The sequence below is a fragment of the Pleurodeles waltl genome, chromosome 5 (genome assembly GCF_031143425.1).
Source record: "Pleurodeles waltl isolate 20211129_DDA chromosome 5, aPleWal1.hap1.20221129, whole genome shotgun sequence".
NCBI classification, from domain to species: domain Eukaryota; kingdom Metazoa; phylum Chordata; class Amphibia; order Caudata; family Salamandridae; genus Pleurodeles; species Pleurodeles waltl.
Window position 1 is genome coordinate 796488432 of NC_090444.1, and position 22261 is coordinate 796510692.

The following is a 22261-nucleotide window of genomic DNA, read 5'->3' on the forward strand; positions in this document are numbered from 1 at the left end:
ATGTGTCGCGTAGGCTCTCATTATCCTAATAAGACTACTGGATTTTGAGCGGCAAGATCGTTCACAGTGTGGGGGACTAAGTCTGAGCCACAGTGAAGGACCCTTGTCGCTCTAAATCCGGGTTCTGCTCCGGCTAACTAGCAGTGCCTCATCTCTCCCAAAGGGAAGAGACAATTGGAAAGCCGAGCGCATGACATCTTAGTACTTCCCAGGGAAGTCGTAGTCACTCAGGTCACAACCGGTTCTCTCATACACAGTGCGGTCTCATATATAAATGACAAAGGCAGTTTAAGTTTTAAAGATTGGTTTAATAAAACGACTGCATTTTAGTTAGCAAAGCATGAGCTGCTATAACCAGAACTACACAACACATTAGGATAGAAATAGTAATGATGAGAGTGTAGCACAATAATAAGGCTATCATAGTGCAACTAGATTAGGTTCTCTCTAAGTTATATTCTGAGCATAGCATGTAAAGCTCTAAGCCTGCCTTTCAGGTTCCCCCAGGAGGACATCAACCTTCATACCTGAGCAAAGGCCTGTAATCTGCATCAGCATCTGCAACGGGGCAGTCAGCATCTAGTTGTAGGTTCCTGGTCGGAATCTCCCTCTGACCTGTACTAGGACTAAGAAGTGTTTTTATAACTAACATGCAGATGTTGTAAGAAAATGTCCCTACGTAAGAATGTGTATCTTCTATGAATACTGGAGACTAAACTTCTACCACGTTTACCAACAATTTACCAGACTGTAGCCTTGACTGAAGCACAGGGCGATCAAGAATGCATTATTTGTGAACACAGTGCTGAACTAAGCTAAACAGTGAGATAGAAGGAAATAAAAACAAGACCGTAAAACTGGTTATTGTAAAATAACAGTGTGAGGTTGAATAAAATGTATCTAGGGCAAAGTGCACAGTGGCCTAGTATGTTAAACTAACGTGCACGAAGCTATATTAAAAATGGCTAAACTACACCCTCCCCTTGTCGGTAGAAAGTCGTTTAAGCCAAAGCTAAAATGCCCTAAGCTAAAAGACATTTAAAACCCTATTCAAATCTTAACAAGTTAAGAGGACACACAAGCATGCTAATTTGCAAATTTAAAAATGAGCATGCGACCAAACGCCGAATTCAAAGTAAAAATGTCAATTTAGAATAATTCCAAATCAAGCATCAGTCGTGGAAAGCAGGAGATTCTCCACCTCTGCAGATGACAAAACCGGTAAATCCACGCCAAAAACTATCAAGGAGCAGGTGTGTTCCAGAGCCCCAGTGTTAACCAAGGCGGCATCCCGTGCAGTGCCTCCAAACTAGTTAATATCAACTTTCACCAGGAAGGGTATCTCATAATCAGCTTCTCTAAGCAAACGCATCCGCAGCGCGCATGTCTGGTAATGAACCCTAATCGAGAACATCAACAGATCAGCATCAATCACTGGGGGGCATTGCTGTGAGTGACAAACATCCAGTGCATGTTCAAAAGAGCACCGACGGCACCAAAACACAGGCTGCACACAATCCAAAACCGGTCTGAATGACAGAGACCAGTCACACTCCAAATGTTCCAGGAGTGTTGCTCCAATGTGCTGCATCCTGCGTTCATGGCACAGCTGCGCTAATGGGAGCGCCCACATTCGTCCTTATTGCGACGGGACTGCCATTGCGGAAAAACAACAGCAACAGCAAAATGCTGGCTAATAAAGCCAAAGTTATCGGAAATCCCCCAAAATGCTTCCGAAAATTGAATGAATAGCTGAAGGTATTAAACCGAATATGGAAGAAAAGGTGTGAACGAAACCAATACCAACAGCTTTGAAAAAATGTGTTAATCCAGCCGTGCTGGACTCATTAAATATACGTCCCACGAGTTCACCAAAGTGTCTCGGAAAGTTCGTATTTAACAGGGACTGTATTTCCGCCGATGACCTTGCCACCTGAAGTGCGTAAGTCTCGCGTGCAGATGTAAGGGCCAAATGCTTCTGAAACAATAAAGCCTTCAGTCTACTTAACTTGTCAAAATTCACCTTGGAAGTAGCAATGTGAGGCCAAATATCTGCTACCTCCCTAATTTTAGTGGAGGGAAACAACATGTTCCTGCAGCAAGTAACGACCTTAGTGACCATAACAACGTAAACTATTCCGGCCCGCATGCCACAACAGTCTTCACTATTGAGAAGGACGTAGCTGCCGTTTGAAAGCACCTGGAACGTGTGTCCAATCAAGGGAACTGGAACTCCCTTCAGATAGCAAGCCAAGTTCGCAACCGAGACATTATAAGCCCCATGCAAGGACAGCTGCTTACAAATCATCGAATGGCTGACTGAAGTCTCACATTCACTACCGCTAAGAAAGACTTCTTTCATGCCATTGAGGCATTTGTACGACTTGGGAAGCTCCCACACCTCATGGATGTAACTATCTCCCAACTTTTCATATCTGCCTACCGGAACATATTTCAAACAAGAAGTGAATTGTAATGTAGAAATAGGCAGATTAATAACCCTGTGTATCAACCACTCTGCTGAGGGAATCTCGGCCACGGTAAAAGGCAATCTTTCTAACTTTTCAATGTTAAGCACGACATAAGTCGCCTCTTTCTTAGCCATTAGTTGTTATTATTGTCGTGTCAAATTAAAGGAAAACAATATTTCCCTTGCACTGATGTGCTGCCACGGAACGCGACCCACCCTCAATGTCTGAAGCGTCCAACCCAACTGCATAAATGACCTGATCTGACTCTGTCCATGATATAAAGAAGACATATCAGATCGTATAATGTCTATAGCAGAAGAAACAATGTTGTTAATCGTATATATCCGGTCGGACAAGGTGTGAATTCCATTATCCACAACAGCGAATGCCTTTTTCATATATATTTTTTTAAATCTTTATTTATATTTTAATGTTGCCATTTACAACATAACAATGTATTCATCTTGTTGCAAACATATCAATCACTTGATGTACTTTAGGAGGTCGCATACATTAAACAGTACTACACATTTCCACCTTACCCTGAAACATCGGGTCGTTAATCTAGCCTCAATTACTACATATGTTCGTGCGGTTCAATTTTACTACGCCCCATCAGAATGTCTCTCCTGTTTCTGGTTCCCTTGTTTCCTTTCCAACAAGGTAGCGGATATAGGCCTCCCAGTATTTCTTCGACCTAGTGGCAGGGGGGAGCATCTCGTTATAGTTGTCTGACTGTGTGTTACAATATGCCATATCTCTATGCCATTCTTTTACTGTAGGGACTGGGCCGCGATCCCATCGCACTGCTATCTGCCGTTTGGCCAGTAGGAACCCCATAGCCACTAGCCTGCGACTATGCACCGCTAATTGTTTATCCCAGCCCAAAAGTGCTGTCAGCGGCTCACAGGTCATCTGCACTCCAGCAATATTGTGTAGTTCCTGTGTCACTGCCCTCCAAAATTGCTGCACCCCCACACACCCCCAAGACATGTGTAAGAATCCAGCTTGTTCCTCTCCACATCTGGGACAATTAGCTGTCTCTTGTAAACCATATTGATAGAGTCGCAGGGGGGGTATAATAGACTCTATTCAGATATTTAAAATGTATTAGACGGTGTCGGCCGTTCAAGGATATAGAACGCGTTCTGGAGCAGCAGTATCTCCACTGTGCGGCTGAGATCTGCACCTCCAGCTCTCTCTGCCATTCCAGACGAGCTCTCGATAGCTCGTGCTCCCTTGACCTCTGAACATGTGCATAGAGACAAGAAATCAGTCGGTGAGGCTGTTTTCCCAACAGTACCACCGAAAGAGCATGTACCTCCGGGGGCTCTTGCATACCGTCTCCCAATAATTCTGTCAGAGCGTGTCCCACCCTTTGATACTGATATCGGTGCAAGGAAGTTGAGGTCTCTGTGTCCCTCGCTATTACGTCCCAGGTCTTCACTATGCCCTCTTCGAAGATGTCCCCCATCTTGTCAATGCCTATTTCACGCATGGATTGCACCAAACTACGGTCTCTCCCAGGAAGGAACCAGGCACAGCACTCTACCGAGACATGCGGAGAATATAATAATACCAGTCCCTGCTTGCTAATGAGTTTGTGCCATGCACGCGTAACCGAATTTATGGATGCAAATTCCTTATTTCGTCTATGGGGGGTATGGAACAACCTACTACTCAGCTGCTCTGGGGCAGCCAACTCCCTCTCAATCCTTAGCCACGGGGCCTCTCCTGTCCCATGGATCCAGTCCTGCGCCACTGCTGCATGCGCTACTATGTAATATATCTCAAGGTCTGGGGCGCCCAGGCCCCCATCTCATATGGGAGCGTCAGAGTTCGCCAATTCACGCGAGGTACCTTGTTCGCCCATGCCAATTTAATTAATAAAGTTTTCAAAGCGGCAAAATATGTCTTTGGCAGGACTATCAGTATATTTTGAAACAGGAATAAAAAGCGCGGTAAAACCACCATTTTCATCAACGCTATGCGTCCAAGTAATGACAACGGTAGTTTGATCCACCTCTCCACATCCAACGACAATTTTTTCAATGCAGTTTCAAAATTATCCTCTATCACTCTCTTAGGGTTAGTATGTACCTGTATCCCCAAATATCTGACAGTGTTCGTCTCCCACCCTAGCGGGAAGTCCACGTCAACCTGAGTTGTTACTGGAGTCAAGGGAAACATGATGGACTTATTCCAATTTATTACTAGCCCTGACAGAGAGCCAAATTTGATGATTTCCCGAAGTATTGGGGCGACATTACGCTCAGGATTTTTAATGTACAATAGAGTATCGTCTGCATACGTAGACAAAACAAGGGTGTAATTTTGAAATCTGAGACCTCGGTGTCCATGGTACTCTCTTAATTCGCACGCCAGGGGCTCCGCCACCAATGCATATAACAGGGGCGACAACGGGCAACCCTGTCTGGTACCCCTCGTAACCCCAAACGAATCCGTCAACGTACCGTTGATGCAAACTCTGGCTCGGGGGTCACTATACAATGTAAAGATCAGTTGAAGGAAGGTGTCGCCAACCCCAAATTTGCGTAAAATGGCCATAAAAAACTCCCATTCTACTGAGTCGAACGCCTTTTCGGCATCCAGGAAGACTGCCACTGCCCTCAATTCCGGGTTAATATTTTGGATTGTGCCAAATAATGTGCGAAGATTCATGGACAGATTGCGGCCGGGGACAAAACCAGCTTGCTCAGGCTGAATCAGATGTGGCAACACTCCAGCCAAGCGATCAGCCAAAATCCGGGTGAAAATTTTTACATCTACATTTAACAGTGACAATGGCCTATAGGAGGATCAGTTTTCACGGGGTTTACCCGGTTTGAGCAGGGTGATTATCATTGCTTCTCTCATTGATGGGGGCATGCTACCTTTCTCTACCATTTCATCATATACGTCTTTTAACTTTGGAAGTAACAGGTGTTGATATGCTTTGTAGAAGTACACTGTCAGCCCATCTGGACCAGGAGCCTTTCCCTCAGCCATACCCCCCAGCGCCTTTGTAATCTCGCCTAGAGTCAAAGGTGCACTGAGTACCTCCCTATCCTCCTGTGTCAGTCTTGGCATAGTGATATGTGTGAGGTAGTCTGCTATTGCCTCCGAGTTTGTGTTTACCCTGGAAGTGCATAATGATTGATAGTATTCTCGGAATCTATCAGCTATACGTTCAGGATCTCTTATTTCCTCTCCCCCCTCAGACTGTATGGTTTCAATTGTATTTTTGCCTCGCTGGGGACGTACCAAACCCGCCAGCACTGCCCCCAGTCTTTCTCCCTCCCCGTATACTCGGGCTGTGGTGTATTTACCCAGGTGCTGTATTTCTGTATGAGCTGTCTCCTGGTATTCTTGTATCTTAGCGTGAATTTGGCTCAACACGTTGGCGTCTGCAGTGTCACTGTGGTCTTGCTCCAGTTGTGATAAGTCGCTTTCTAGTAGTTGGAGCCGCCGCCTTATCGATCGAAGCACCCCCGCATGTTTGGCTATGGTAATCCCTCTAATGTACACCTTAAAGGTTTCCCATACCATGCCTACCTCAGGAACGGATCCTTCATTAATCCAAAAGAACTCTGTAATCTCTGAGGCCAATTTGGCCTTAAAGACAGTATCTAAAAGCAAAAAGGGAGGAAACCTCCACGAAAACGGAGGAGCCTTTATCGTTCCAGTTGTCAACAGTATTGGTACTGGGGAGTGGTCTGAATATGTTCGAGGCCAAGGAGCCTCTGGGGTCAGGTTGCTCAGCAACCGGCGGGCCACTAGCCAAAAATCTATACGCGTATGCAGATTGTGTGCAGCTGAATAGTGTGTATAGCCTCCTCTCTCAGGGTGTCTATCTCGCCACACGTCTACCATACCCAGTTCGGCGGCTAGACGCGATATCTTGTGTGCCGCCGCCGCCGGCCTGCGAGTAACCCCCCGACCTGTCCAGTGCTGGGTCTAATGTACAGTTGAAGTCACCGCACCAGAGTTGTGGTTGCCCTCCCCAGGAGTCTGCCTTGAGTGCCAATTCTCGATAAAATAGTGGGTCATCATAATTGGGGCCGTATATGCCTATCAGTAAGAATGTGAATGTTCGCACAGTACAATGTGCCACTACATATCGCCCTCCTGGGTCCGCTGCCACCAAGGAGAGACCAATATCCGTTTCTTTTGAAGCCCAGATCAGCACACCTCTGGAATGTGAGGTGTATCCGGCCGCAACAAATTGTCCCTGCAATCTCCGAGACGTAAGCATAGGGCTATTTGGGGCCAAGTGTGTCTCCTGCAAAATGGCTATATCTACCTTATGATCACGTAGATACGCTATTACCTTACGAGTCTTCCGCGCGCCATTGAGGCCCCGAACGTTCCAGGTGATCAATCCAAGCTGTTTGCGATCTTTATTTATGTTGGGATGTGTATGTGTAGAGGTTTGTCTTCTCTATTATAGTGCAGTACAGTATTAATCCTACCTGTGTTGTAAATTTGCAACTCTATATCTTTGTGTAATAGTATGTACTCAAATCACTGTCCCCAAACAACCCACTGCCATCCCGCCCACCTCCCACGATAGGCAATACCCCAACTTGCCCATCTTACCCATCCCTTACCCAACTTCGTCACTCCCCTCCACCCACCCGAAACTACACCTCCCTTTTTCTGGGATATAAGTGGAGCACACATCAGGGCGGATGTTCCCCTGCCTTGTCTTTATGTGTTAGTGTGCCAGCCACCTATGCTAGTGAGCAATCATGTCACTTTTTGCTCCCATAATGCGCCCAGATTGTTCAATAACGTACAGTACATGTGATTTCTCTGTTCCATTGTATCACGAGAACTCCATCTTCTGCAGGTTTGATAGCGTATCGAAAATGACAGTGGTAGTGGAAACACCACCCTCTTATCACTACCTACATGTCCTCGTCTGCGGCAGCTTCAGCACCGTTGTTTGCCTTCCTGCGCTTCATAAATCGTTCCAGTTTTTTAGGGTCTGTGAAAAAAATCGGACTTCCACCCACGTCAACTCTCAATTTTGCTGGGTAGAGCATTCTGTACTCCAGGTGCATGAACCGTAATTGTTTTTTCCCCTCAATGAATTTTCTCCTCGCCTCCTGCACCTGTACTGTAAAGTCCGGGTATATCGACAACGTCGCCCCCTCATTATGCAATTGTTTAAGTTCTCTTGTGCGACGTAGGGCAGCATCGCGGTCCCTAAAGTTCAATAACCTAGCGATGATGGGGCGCGGACGGGCCCCCGGAGGCGGGCGAGCTGCTGAGGATCTGTGCGCTCTCTCTATTACAAATAGGTCCGAAAAGGTAGTACGACCCAGTAGTAGCACCAGTAATTGTTCAATGTAGCTTTCCATGTTGGCAATCACAGTGGACTCTGCCAGGCCCACTATTCGTAGATTATTCCTTCTGGACAGGGCTTCCATGTCCTCCACCTTTAGCTTGAGCGCTCCCAGTTCTTTGCTGAGTTTCATTTGGCCGCCTGTTAGTTCCATTTGCCCGTCTTCAGTCGCAGACACCCTATTCTCCACATGATCTAATCGCTCCGCGTGCTTATCTATGCGTTCAGACATTCTGTCCATTCAATAAGTGAGGGCGTCGATCTTCCCGTCTATCTGATTAAGACTGTGCTGCATTGAAACTAGGAGCTGCCTTAAGTCCTGTTTTTCCCCAGGAGTGCCCTCCGGGCCTTTCTCTGAGTCCGTCACTGTTCCATCTCCTGCTGGGCCCTGCGTCTTCCATCGCTCAAATTGCAGCCGGGCTTGCATTTTGTCTGTCTTGCCCATGTTTTAGGTGTCGTGTAGATTCTCCTTGCGGTTCCAAAAAGGTCCACGCCACCAGCGCACCCCGCCCCACGATGGATGGCGCTGCACGCTGATAATTACTGATGTTGGATGCAATCACCTCGTTTCACTCGGTTGTGCGCTGAAAGTGCTACGTTTGTTGATCAGCCTCTTTAATGTTCCAGTCGCGTTAAAACAAAGTGTGCCAACAGTGGGGCCTTCCCACAGCACCAGAGGCCTCCAGGGCCCACCAGCCCCCATGCTACGCCGTCTATCCCAGCGTTCTCCGTCGCCCCTAATGCGCTGCTTCTAATTTTCCCCAAAAGGCCTTCTTTGACTTGAGTGGGTGCCCACCTGCATCCACGCCCCGTGTTTCTCAAGCGCACTCGTGCCACCGGTGCACTCTCGCAATGCTCGCCGGCCCTCCTCACCGCCCTCTGTCACACAGTGTCCAAGGTTCGCTGCTGGGGCCACCCGCCGTCGCGGGGCACGAGAGCCGCTCCGCCTCTCCCTACTGCTCCGGGCTCTTGTCTCCGACCGTCCTTCCCCTGGGGCTGCACCCGTCTGCTCATGCAGCCCACCACGCATCCAGCTCTCAGCTGGCTGCCAGCGTGTCTCGCACTACAGGGCTCCCGTTCGTCCTTTTTTTCTGGGGAAAAAGGGCATCCGCACGCGCCCCCTCCTCGTAGCTGTCCTTGGCACCACACCTGGTGGCATAATTCGAATGTGACATGTAGGATTATGGACGGATTTTACGGTGGCTGGCGGACCTTTACAACAACGTGGCCATCTTGTAGCCGGGCAAGCTCCGCCCCCCCCCTTTATATATTTTCCTGATCTATCTGCCTTAGCCGGGCTGTAGCCTCTTGTTGAGAAAGTTTCCATATTTCATTGTATACTTCATACAAGAAACGCTTCCTACGCGGTATCTTCTGGCCCGCCAAAAAATCTTGTAAGTCAGTGTTATTAGACAGGAGAGTGAGATGTGTCTTAACTGCATCTAGCGAGGATGATTTTAGCCATTGCTGGTTCAATTTTCCTACACTATATGTTGTGATTATTTCAGCATGCTCTGGTGATATATAGTGAGGGTCTGACCTACTCGTTCGGAAAACCCCAGAGGAGGTGACAAAACGTTGATGACACCCATTGATATCTATTGGCCACAATAACCACCCGCCTGGACGTGTCAGTGAAGTGTTAAATGTACCATTCTGGACCCATTCATTAAGTTCACTAAAAGTTGCATTTGTGTACTTTTGCCAGTTATTAAATTTTGCAGGGGCAGGTATACTGGGCATGTTTAATTCTCTGATCGTAGCTAAGCCTAAGCAACTGGTCTGTTTTACTGTTTCGTTAAAAAAAAAAATTTGAACGGGAATGAGACATGCTCTAAACAATCTTTCTCTACCCCTTGTTTGCTAATTTTTTGTTCCCCAAACACTTTTCAAATCAACATTTTGTGACCAATATTCATAACCTTCAATTGATAACCGGGAAAAAAAGGAGTCCGAACATATACATTTCGTGTTGGTCAACAACATTTGTTTATCCCTAGTCGGAGTTATCTTAAAATAATATGACTCAACATTCTTTTGATGATGCCCAGAAAAATATGTAAATTTATCAAAATAAGTTCCTGAACTCCCTTGCGGGGGAGTTGGGCAATGTTCCCAATGCGTATAGTCAAATATCGTTTTTGGACTGCTCTCTTTACGTATGAAATGGTTCCCATAATAATTATAGCAAAACATGTCACCATAATTGTCTTTAAACTGGTAAACATCCTCACTATCATCGACAGTATAATATTGCAATTCTGTCATCATCGAGTCAAATGTCTTCACATCCCAATCATCAGGTACAATGCCTGGCATTACTATGTCATTCATAGATAACTTCAGCACATACGGTATTTGAACTATTTCAGTGGGAGCAGATATATCAAACATTACTTTATCCCACACAATTCCATCTGGAATTGGCACTGCAGAAATGTTCACAAAGGACAAGTCTCTTCGAACCTTATGTGATGAAAAATGTTTTTTCAACACCTCCTCCACCTCCTCCACCTGTTCAACCGCTGATCTCTCGGGAAGAAAATGACCATGTATCAACAGAAAAAAGGTAATGACAAACCCAATCCAAAGAAAAAATGCCAACACAGTCAATAAAAGCCACAGATAGTTCCATGGAAAAACAAAATACGTATCTTTGAGCCAACGTATCAGCTTACGTGGACCTGACAGGTCAGCAATCGAAGAGGCAAACGCCGATAGACCATCGTTGTTGTCGGCAAAGTAACCAGAGGCAGTTTGTGCAAAAGGCGTTGCCGTAGTCAATGGAGGAGTTGGTGTTTCCTGCGGTGGTACACTGTAGACAGCACCATCCATCACGTTTGTAGTCATGGTGACTTGATCAAATGTTTCTAAGTTGGTCGTTGTTAGTGGAACTAATGCAAGATCATCATCCACCCTCCCCAAGCTCGGAGAGTCAACAGTGTTGGTATAGACAACTTGAAGCGGAACTTCTTCTCCAGTAGTGAGAGGGATTCGGGAACTACTGGACGTTCCTCTTGGTCAGCTGTGTAGAATCGGCCACATGTTGTAACTTGACATTTTCAATAGAAACAAAGCGATTTTCTTTGGCACCTGGCAACGGGGGTAGAATAACAGTTCTGGTACCGTGAATCCCCAACACAGGGACTGTTGCACGATAAGAAGGGCCACATTCTTTTTTCACTGCGACCTTTTCACGCACTAGATCCACAACCCTGGGAATCCAGCCAGTAGGTGTTACTGGCACATCCTTAATTCCTGTGGAGGCAGCACTTTCAGAAGAGTTATCTTCACGGAACTGCTGTAAGTCCTGTAAAACAGTGACACAATCATTTATGTCAAAAGGTGTTTCTGCCACCTCCACACCAGGACCATCAAGATCCGGAACAAACATTGATGTTCCGAACAGGCACTCATATGAAGTACAACCCCCCAGGGACCTTCTAGGCAAGTTATTTAGGCCCATATTTATACTTTTTGACGCAAACTGCGCTAACGCAGTTTAGCGTCAAAAAATTTTGCGCCGTCTAACGCCATTCTGAAGCGCCATGCGGGCGCCGTATTTATGGAATGGCGTTAGACGGCGCAATCAGACCGGCGCTGCCTGGTGTGCGTGGAAAAAAAACACGTAGACCAGGCAGCTCCGGCGTTGGGAAAAAATGACGTTAGGGCGTCTTAAAATGGCGCAAGTCAGGTTGCCGCTAAAAAATCGTCGTAACCCGACTTGCGCCATTTTTTTTCGACGCCCATCCCCCATCAACATGACTCCTATCATTGTAAAGATAGGAGTCATGCCCCCTTGCCCAATGGCCATGCCCAGGGGACTTCTGTCCCCTGGGCATGGTCATTGGGCATAGTGGCATGTAGGGGGGCACAAATCAGGCCCCCCTATGCCACAAAAAAAATAAAAAAATACTGACCTGAACTTACCTTAATGTCCATGGGATGGGTCCCTCCGTCCTTGGGTGTCCTCCTGGGGTGGGCAAGGGTGGCAGGGGGGGTCCCTGGGGGCAGGGGAGGGCACTCTGGGCTCATTTTGAGCCCACTTGTCCCTTAACGCCATGCCTGACCCAGGCGTTAAAAAGCGGCGCAAATGCGCCGTTTTTGGCCACGCCCACTCCCGGGCGTCATTTTTGCCCGGGAGTATAAATACCACGTAAAGGCCTGGGAGTCATTTTTTAAGACGGGAACGCCTCCCTTGCATATCATTAACGCAAGGAAGGGGTTCACGCTAAAAAATGACGCACACTCCGGGCACTTTGGCGCCCGAAGCGTCTAACGCCATAGTATAAATATGGCGTTAGTTGGCGTTAGTTTAGCGTCGAATTTGCGTCAAAAAAAACAACGCAAATTCGGCGCAACCAGAGTATAAATACGGCCCTTAGTGCTCTCTGAACTCCATACAGGTGGGTTAGCCAACTATGACCCGTACCTAAGACTCTGGCTGTAAAGGATTTCTTTAAAATCACGGTTTAATCGCTCCACGACAAAATTTCCCACGGGATGAAATGGAGACGAGTACTGGAGCTGGACCCCCAATGAAGCCATGGTGTCCCTGAATGTCCTTGAGGCAAAAGCAGGGCCCTGGTCCGAATGGAATGCCGCAACTGCATATGTTCCGACAAAGACTCGCAAATCTTTAATAACAGTCCGAGCGTCAGCAGAGCGTTGTGGCCACACCCACACAAATCTGGAGCAGGAATTAACAGCGACTAGTATATATTTGTATGCACTATCCGGTGTAAATGGACCACAATGATCCAGGTACACACATTGTAATGGTCTGTTTGATATTAAGGGGGGTGTCTGCGGCAGGCGCTTAGCTGTTGAAACTTTAATTTGTTGACAGATGTCACAACAAAGGACATACTGCTTGGTCTCTTTATAGAGACCAGGCCACCAATAGAGGGCCTGTAAAAGCGAAATTGTAGCTGCCACACCAGCATGTGTAGATGCCACTCCCTCATGTGCTCCTTTAATCAATTGTGGCCTTACATCTTTATTGGGGATGCCGCGTACGCCTACGCCTGGAATTTTAACTTCAGCGTTCAGCATACTTCCCATCAAGTATTGGTATTTATTAGTAAATCCTTTAGGATAAGGCGTGCCATCAACCGTAGCTTTCATGGCAGCCATAATGTCTGTGTCTTGTTTGGAACTCGAACGAGTCACTGTAGCTACAGTGGCAACTGTCACTGCCGACTTTGCGGCTTCATCAGCCAAAGTATTTCCAGCAACGTGGATTACAACACGCTGGTGTCCAAGTGTATGCACAACATAGACCTTGGGTAGCGTCTCTTTCAGTTCTGCTACCTTCCCCCACAGTAGTCTGTGTTTTATGGTGTTGCCTTTCGAATCTCCGAACCCATTCAAGCGCCAGTAATGCAGGTATTCATTAAAAGACTGGACGCAATAATACGAATCACAAACAACCAGTGTGAACTGTGTCGGATCTGTATGTTCTAGTGCCAGGTGTGAAGTTTTTAGCTCAGCCAATTGTGCTGTACAATCCCCTAAGGTCTGTGTATAGGTATGTTGGGGGCAGAATTTCTCCCCCTCCATATAGCCGCTCACAACCGCACATGCAGCAGAATATTGATGTTTTGTCCCAACCGCTGGTTGCGCAGAGCCATCGGTGTACCTGACTACCTAATATTGATCAATAGGCAATGTGTCAGTGGGAACTGGATATTCCACTTCATATTGTAGAAATCCCTGAGTCTGTAACTTTGGGTAAAAAATGTAGTCTACGTCAGTGACTGTCAAGGACGTGGCCCATGTATCCATCTTGGGTGGAGTACTTTTGCGTTCGGGACGCTAGCTTTTGTAACAGCCTCAAGGGCCGGAATAGGAGAAACAACAATAATGCGCTTTCCCTGAGCCAGAGGTCTCTCTTTAATAACAGCCATCTGTACAGCAGTGAGAATTTTCTCTGTGGGTGCAAATCGTTGTTGAGCAGCAGAATACAAGTGTGACTTGTATGCAATCGGGACCGTCTCACCCTCATTAAATGTGACATAAGTAAACCCAATGGCCCCAGCTATCACCCTGATGACCAAATGTGCCTTATTGTCCCGTGTGTGTAGATGTTTCTCTGCTAGCATATCTGCTTGCAACTTTCGAAGAGTATGTGTATGTTCAATTGTCCAGAATTTACTTGAAAAATCAGGACGTATTAACTCGTATAGCGTAGCATAATCCCGAATGTATGTTCTGCCAAAATTTAGAAAGCCCAACAATGATTGTAATTTTTTAATCGTATTTGGTGGTTGCAATTGTGCACACTTTTCTAAGAATTGTGGCGCTAGGCTCTTCCCTTCATTCGACAGCTCATATCCCAGGAATAGGACGCTGAGGAAGGCAATCTTTGATTTTTTTAAATAAAATTTGTAGACGACTTCGGCAAACCCTACAACAATGCGGGCTACCCGTCTTAGATGCTGTAGTAACTCGTCTTCCGTGAGATATATATCATCCACATATGACAACACTTCAGGGTCTAACTCGTGTAAAATATCAGTCACACAAGCTGCAAATAGCCCTGGACTGTTCTTATACCCCTGAGGCAAACAACAGAATTTTTCTGGGAGCCTAGTGCGCTAAAGCTTGGCAAATCTCTGCTTTCAGGTGCTATATTCTGCCAGAAGAAACCATTTGAGATATCCAAAGTCGTTTTATATTTTTGCCACACAATGTTGCTCATTAGTGCAGTGCTATGTGAATTTTGTATAGCATATGTAGGTGTATGTCCGTTCAAATGTCTGTAGTCTAAGACTATTCTATATGAATGGTCCGGTTTAGCTACAGGAAATAAGGGATTATTCATCGGCGAGACACAGTGTTCGATCACCCCCTGGTATTCTAATTGTGTAAGTATTTCTCTCACCGGTGCCCTTGCTTCATATTTTATGGGATACTGCAGTTGTGGCTGAGGTTCACCTTTAATGGGAATTACATGGTATGGAGAATCCCTGTCCCACCCCACGTGATTTCTATATAACGCAGGTGCCTGTGCGATAGCCCATTTTATAGAATAGGACTCAGCAAGTTCCTCTTGAACAAGGGGCGAGAAGGAAGGTTTAATAACCTCCTCCCCAACTGGGCAGGTGCGGACAAAATCAGGCGACCAATCTTGTTCGGCCAGCAAGATGTCCTATACCTTAACTACACGATCCCAAAAGATTGCGTGTATATTGCGTTCAATGTCCCCTTCCAATTGTAGAATTACTCTATACACCCTATCGGGTTCGGAGACACGCATGTCTGCTGTTTCTACTTGTATGAAGTCATCAGTTTCTTTCACCTCCAGATGCTCTAGAATATTCCGGCGAACTATGGTGACCTCTGCCGCGCTGTCTAGGAGTGCTAGAGCCAAGGTCTTGTTCTTCAAGAGAACCCTCTTCCTGAGTGGCATGTCTGACTGAGACTGCTGACACCTTTTTCTTTTTAAACTGTTGTTTTTGTTGTACCTGTTTCTCTTCCTTCTTGACAGAAACCTCTGAAGAGCGTTGTAATTCCTGTCTCTGTTTCACGTACTCTGTCCTCTGCTCTGACCGCCCACCTCTCTCATTTCTCTTTTCCGAGGAGTTCTGAAAGGAAAGAGATTGGCGTGTATCAGTATATTGATATCTATATTACCTCGATTTCTGAGATTATACCTATTCTGCGGGGTCTCCGTACGTGGATATTCTCCCCTTTCTTTTTTAGGATTTATGTTGTTTTTTCTCCCAGCTCTTCTTATTACCCTCATGTTGCTGTTTAGTATTGTCTTTATTAATTTTTCCCTGAAATTGAAATTTTTGCGGTCTAGCCCCCAGGCTATCTCGACCGATACTGGAATATGTTTCCGCTATTATTTTAGGCAGTTCCCACTCCTGATCTTGGTGCGGAACGTCACGAAGACGCATGCGCACTGCAAGTGCAACTGCTTCCCCTTTAATATGACTTAGGATCATTGAAGAAACCGTGGCAAAGTTGCCCATCAGTTGCATTCCTAAATCTAAGGCCGGGGTAGTCCAGTATTCATCTTGAATTTGTTTAAGCACTTCCGGTAGGTTGGCTAGTGTCGGTGTACCGTATGCCGTTGTATAGAGCGCGGCAAACACTGTGCCCCATGTATTACAGTGTTGAACTGTAGGTACCATCCCAAAGGGCAAGCACATAGTTAATATTCTATGTTTATCCTGAGGTCCCGTATGGGGAAATACCGCCTCCAGCATATTAATTTGTTGCGCCAGCCAAATTGGAGTCTCCTCCCGCTTCGCTGGGACTTTACCCATAATAGAGTGTACAGTCACTGTATTTATACCTGGTATAACTGCGTGTGGTTGTGCTGGAGCAGCACGCGCTGGGTTTGTATTTAGTATCTGCATCACAAAGTGTACTAATCGTCTATATATTGCTGTTAAGTCAGTATATAAGCGTCGAACCTCAGCCACCGCCATATTTGCAGCCGCAGGATGAGGTGTATATGTGGCCAATAAAGGCCAGGTAGGACCTAACCTTACTGGTAATATCGTATGGGGTAGGGCACCATCAAGCCAATTATTATGTTCTTGATAAGATAGAGGTATCTCTAAATATGCGTACGCCCTGTATTGTCCAGGCGCGTTCGCTACTGTATATGTATGGAATGTATTTGTGTTCCCATCAACTGCTGGAAATGTGACCCAAGAGTAAAAAAGTTCTGTTCTATAGGCTGCGTGGCCGTCTACCACAAATGTGATTGGACCTCCCTGGACCGAAAGGCCGTGTGCTAGCAAATGTGCAGTGAGTAGTTGTCTCATGTTAAGAGCTATTTGTACAATCTTGGGATTTGCCATTATAAAGCACTAAAAGGTTCAGAGAAGGCACACCAAGACAGGGTCTTTTCTTCCTTTTAAGTTTCAAGCTTGAACAACCACCCGCTGTAAATAGGATTACCTATACGGCGGTGGTGAAAATCCTCAGTACCACGGATGTCTCCGTATACGGAACTGAAGGATCATTATATGATATGAGACCGAGATATACCGGTGGACCCGAAAATTAGAGCCTGACCAAACGTTGGCGGCGCCATGTCGCGTAGGCTCTCATTATCCTAATGAGACTACTGGATTTTGATCGGCAAGATCGTTCACAGTGTGGGGGACTAAGTCTGACCCATGGTGAAGGACCCTTATCACTCTAAATCCGGGTTTTGCTCCGGCTAACTAGCAGTGCCTCATCTCTCCCAAAGGGAAGAGACAATTGGATAGCCGAGCGCTTGACATCTTAGTACTACCCAGGGAAGTCGTGGTCACTTGGGTCACAACCGGTTCTCTCATACACAGTGCGGTCTCATGTATAAATGACAAAGGCAGTTTAAGTTTTAAAGATTGGTTTAATAAAACAACTGCATTTTAGTTAGCAAAGCATGAGCTGCTATAACCAGAACTACATAACACATTAGGATAGAAATAATAACAATGAGAGTGAAGCATAAGAATAAGGCTATCATAGTGCAACTAGATTAGGTTCTCTCTAAGTTATATTCTGAGCACAGCATGTAAAGCTCTAAGCCTGCCTTTCAGGTTCCCCCGGGAGGACATCAACCCTCATACCTGAGCAAAGGCCTGTAATCTGCATCAGCATCTGCAACGGGGCAGTCAGCATCTAGTTGTAGGTTCCTGGTCGGAATCTCCCTCTGACCTGTACTAGGACTAAGAAGTGTTTTTATAACTAACACGCAGATGTTGTAAGAAAATGTCCCTACGTAAGAATGTGTATCTTCTACGAATACTGGAGACTAAACTTCTACCACGTTTACCGGCAATGTACCAGACTGTAGCTTTGACTGAAGCACAGGGCGATCAAGAATGCATTATTTGAGAACACAGTGCTGAACTAAGCTAAACAGTGAGATAGAAGGAAATGAAAACAAGACCGTAAAACTGGTTATTGTAAAATAACAGTGCGAGGTTGAATAAAATGTATCTAGGGCAAAGTGCACAGCGGCCTAGTATGTTAAACTAAAGTGCATGAAGCTATATTAAAAATGGCTACACTACACAGGTTTAGGCTGATTCAATATAATGTGATACACCAGGTTTACCTCACCCAGAGCATTCTTCATGCAATCTACCCAGCGAGGACTTCCTCCTGCCCCCGCGGTGACAGGTAAGATGCAGATTTCATACATATGTTTTGGCGATGCCCTTAATCGAATGGCTATTGGGATGCAATCTTGATGTCTCAAATGCAAGCACAGGCTGCTCCGTTCCCAGGGATATACTGTCTGTTGGGATGGGTTCCAATTGAAAAAAAGAAACTGAGTAGGAGGTTCCTCCTGCTGGGCCTGGTATTGGCCAAGTGCAGGATAGCCATTAGATGGATGTCCCTGGTGGTGCTAATGATCTGAGAATGATTGAGGGAGATGGCTGAATGGGCAAATGCAAAGGAGTGTCACATGGGTAACACCTGCAAGGATAACAAACGTGTGGATGACCAACAAGCATGGACAGCAATGTTCACTGAACTACTAGATCCCCCAGATGCACTGCCTTCCTGCGCGTGAATGAGAGAATGGATGATGTGATCATAATACTGGACTGTGGAAAGGGAGAGGGGAATACTTTGCTACCATCTATTGACTAGAGACATTCCTGTCGGACATCCTCCTACACTAAACCTGGTTTGATACAGAGGGCCTGATTTAGATTTTCGTGGACAGGTTACTACCTCACAGCGGTGATGGATATTCCGTCTGCTGAAATATAAATCCCATTATTTCCTATGAGATTTATACTTAGGCAGACAGGATATCCGTGACAGTAGTGATGGAGTAACCTGGCTGCCAAACTCTAAATCAAGTACATAGGCCCTAATTATGAACACGGCAGTCCAAACCGCGCCGCCGGTGGTGGCGGTAAAAACCGCCAACAGAGGAGCGGTCCGGATCGCCAAATAAAGAACCAACTGAAACACAGGCATCCTGAAAACCACCCACTGCCAGTAGAGGAGTGCCGATGAGGACGGCAGAGTCTGCCCACAGGCCGACGGAAAGGGCCAACCTGCCCATCAAATAATGAACCACTAGACTGCCGTCAGTTCCGGGGCGGGAACCACCGCCACGCAAAGCCAAGCGGAAAGTAACCTAATATAAGGAAACAGTCACTGGAGGCCCACACAACGCGCTGAAGCAGGCATGGATAGAGAGCTGCAGATCATGCCAGTCCTGCTCCTTGCCATATACCTCCACAAGCGAGACCGCCAACGAAGATGACAACGGTAAGTACCGCAACCTACGAAACAAGGCAAGAAAGGGCACAGTTACATATGCACCCACTCCACCTACCCTGCAACGCTCCCACAACCCTTCACAGCAGCACAACTCATGCACCCCAGAGCAAGAGGTACTTACCCGACACAAGACAAATCCAACCTGACCATAGTACATACAAATGCCCCACACCCACAAACAATGAAACGAGAGACCTGGGTACAAGTGTGTGCCGCCAAAACACAGGGCCCACATAAATATTTATTTCAGCTCACAGAGCTAACTATTCACAACAAGGCCAATGGCCAGTCCATAGTCCCAGATGTGTCTGGGCTACAATGGCCCCAACCTGACTGCCAAAAGTGCACGGTACTCCACCTAATGGGACAGCAATGGGGCATCCAGGCAACTCAGGGAACAGGAGCAGGGGGTGTTGGGGGTGGGGATTTGTGACGGGTGGGGCTTGGACTTGCGCTCTGAAAGTGGAGGGGGTTTGAGTTTGGCTTTGGAAGGTGGAGGTGTGTGCTTCGACCGGGTGGAGCCAGATGAAATTGGCTCTGCACAGGGCTTCTTCCTCTCTGGGGAAGGGGCACGGGAATGTGAAGGGCGGACAGGGGTGGGCTGTGAAGTGGAAGGAGTGGAAAGGGCAAGGAGGTGCGCACACTTAGGGACAAGACAGGGAGGGCCAGTGGGTTGGAAGAGGTCAGCACAGGAGAGGAAAAGTTTTTTGGGTGCAATTGGGTTGGGCCTGGAGGAGGGCGTGGAAGTGGAGGCAGAGGGTGTGGATGTAAGTGGTGTAAGTGTGCGTGTTGTGGGTGTAGGTGACTGGCAGTATGGTGAGGTGTGGTGGATGTGTGATGGGTCGGTGTCTTGGTGCGTTTGTGTAGTTTTGGGGGGGTGGACACAATGGGAGAAGACAGGCTGCCAGTGTGCATGTATGTTGTGTGGGTGTCTGCAAGTCTGGTGAGTGTGCTGCATGTTGTGATGAGTGCAGGTGTGGTGCCTGGGGTGCATGTATGGATGTCTGCTATTGTGGTGAGTGGAGGAATAGGCTCAGCAACAGTGACTGAAGGCGCAGTGCCTGGGGGTGTGCATGTAGAGGGGACAGACAGGGAGGCGGAAGAGGTGGGCACACTAGGGGAAGTGGATGTTGCTGTGTGTGCATGTGTATGTTGGCTGTGTGAATGCTTGTGATGGGAGGTGTGGTGCTTGTGTTTAGAAGTGGGCTTTATGTGTGTTGAGGTGCTTGACTGGGTGTCAGATTGTGTGCTTTGGACGGGTGAAGGGAGTGGGGTGCTGGAAGGGGTAGAGGAGGTTGGAGGGGGGACGGATTGACCAGGGAAACTGGCTGCCGTCCAAGAGGAGGCCAGAGCCTGAAAATATCTCTGTAGGCCAGACACGGCACCGTGAATGCCATCCAGATAAGCATTTGTCTGCTGCATCTCTAATGCTAGCGCCTGGATGGCATTGACTATGGTTGTGTGCCCTATAGAGATGGTTCTCAGGTCAATAGCCTCCTCTGTGAGGGCAGCAGGGCTGACTAGAGCAGGGGAGGAGGTGCCTGGGGCGAAGGGGACGCCCACCCTTCTGGGTGAGCGGGCACCGGGAACTCGGTGGGGAGCAAAAGGGAGGGTGGTGATGGCATGGGGGGTGGAGGAAGATGATACTGTAGGGGTGTGCCCACTAGGTCCCCCACCGCCAGGGAGCCCCCATCGGAGGAGGTATTTGAGTCACTACCTCCAGTGGTAGTTGCCTCCCCCATGGTCCTCCCCTCCCACTGGTCCCCTTGGCGTCGGATGACTCTGCCTCCAAGGATCCGTGGGGCGCTGCATCCCCACTTGCCAGTGCCTCAGCTCGCTCGCCAGACGATGCTGATGTACACAAACAACACAAGAGAACAGGGATGGGGAGACAAAACAGGAGAGACAACTGTAAATAGCTGAAAGGAGTGAACATAGTGGCCAGACATACACCCACCCAGAAGAACCCCCCCAACAGGCAGCCCCTTCCACTATGCCCATGGCCATGCCCCTGACTAGTGACCAGAACCCTGCTCTAAACCCATCCCCTGAGCTACCTAAGGACCAGGCGTGTAGGAGACCTGACCAAAACACCCCTAGACCCTACGGGGGCCATCATGTAGATGGACTTCAGTCAGAGTCCCTGCAACTAAGCAGCATAAACCCTAATGCACCCACAGACATCCATCAAGGGTTAAGATTGTGACATGAGTACTCATCCCCTTTTGACTGCTGTGCAGCCTTCAAGCGCCCATCCGGGTATGGGTACGCCACCGCCAGGATGCGTAGCATGAGGGGGGTCAGTGCCCAACGGGCACCCCTTCCATATTGGGAGGACTTCCCCAGCTGGGCCTCACAGATTTTTCATGCCCAGCGCCGCAGGTCCTCCCACCTCTTCCTGCAGTGGGTGCTCCGCCGGTTGTAGACCCTCAGGGTCCACACCTCCTTGGTGATGGCATGCCAAAGTGCCCTCTTCTGGTGGGCGCTGACCTAAAAGAGACACACAGAAATGTAACACAGACGTCAGACACTTAGAAAATATGTACAGCTGGCTATACGTCCACTATGGGATCGACAGTACTGACAGACTTACAGGACATACGCACGCAGCATGGCATGAACCATGGCCCATGCAGGCTCAGAGGTGCACACATATGTACTTACAACACCATCCATTACACCTAAACAGTGCCCCCAAACCTCTGTCCTTCGTATTTGTATGACTGTATATTTATTTAAATGCTATGTGGGGCAGCATTCTCTCTAAAATGTTATATACACCTTTGTACCCAGATTATCCTCAATACATGTGGTATTTGTAACAGAGGATTTTCCTACCACGTATGATTTGGTATGCAAAATAATTCTTTTGGAACTAGTTCTACTTATTTCTCTTTATCTACATCTTTTCTTGTTATATCGAGATATCACTCTTACCTCTTTATTGATAAATTATGAGTGTGCCAGCATGTATATTTCTTTGAAAGGCATAGTATCTATACTCTTAATTTATTTCACCCACCTTCAATTTAAACCACGGTGTCAACTATTTTTCTTCTTATAAATATATTCACTTATAATGCACATTTTTCCATTTCTTCCATTTTTCCACTTTTCTCAGACTAATAAATTTGAAGACGAGGGCATCTCTAGTCTCTGAATTCTATTATGAGTTTTTCTC